This window comes from Fundulus heteroclitus, chromosome 20 (genome assembly GCF_011125445.2).
Source record: "Fundulus heteroclitus isolate FHET01 chromosome 20, MU-UCD_Fhet_4.1, whole genome shotgun sequence".
NCBI lineage: Eukaryota > Metazoa > Chordata > Actinopteri > Cyprinodontiformes > Fundulidae > Fundulus > Fundulus heteroclitus.
Window position 1 is genome coordinate 32,453,241 of NC_046380.1, and position 825 is coordinate 32,454,065.

Below are 825 nucleotides of genomic sequence, written 5' to 3' on the forward strand. Positions count from 1 at the left end.
GACAGAAAACAAACAAAAAAAGAAAATATAAGTTTTTTTTCTTTTTTCTTTTACTAAAACCTCATCAAGATGAAAAGCTTTGATATTAAATTGACATTTATAACAGCTTGTCAAAGGAGTGCCACAAATAAAATAAAAGTCACAATCTACAATCTATAAGCATGATGAAACATCCTAAAATCTTAATTCCAGCTCCTGTCCTGATTTGTTCGTGCGATCATTGAAATTTGCCTCAGGCCATTAATATTAAGCCGACAACAGAGGATCTATTCAACCATTCAACACGGATACGCCGCTGTGGAGGACGGGAGACTTGAACTGGGCGAGACGAAAGCCGGGACGTCGGGTTCAGCAATCTGTCAAGTCTTTTTTTTTATTTTTTTTTTTATGCCAGAGGCTAACTGAACTGCACAGCGATAATCCCTGGATCTGATCCTGGAATAATTCGGGCCTGCTCGCCGTTGCTTACAGTGATACTTAAAAACAGCTTTGGACACTGATTGGAGCCAAACACCGCGGAGCTGCCACACACAAACAAACTGGTGCTTTACATCCAGGATTATGGCAGCGTTGGGCCGAGGATGAACTGGGTGCTAAAAGCTCTAAAGCTGCCAGCTTTTGAGGCTCTGCAGCTTGGAGCGGAGCGCATTTGTGTGCCGCTTCCACGATGTTTTGTTTGGCTCTTTGGAGCTGGAATCGGGCCTGCTGAGCGAGTTATGCGGGCGACGACGCCACCCTTGTGCTGCTTCTAGGTCCTCATCACTAACCCCTGCCTCCACTTAGCCGACACCTGTCTTCATCCAGAAAACAATTCAGCCCCTCATC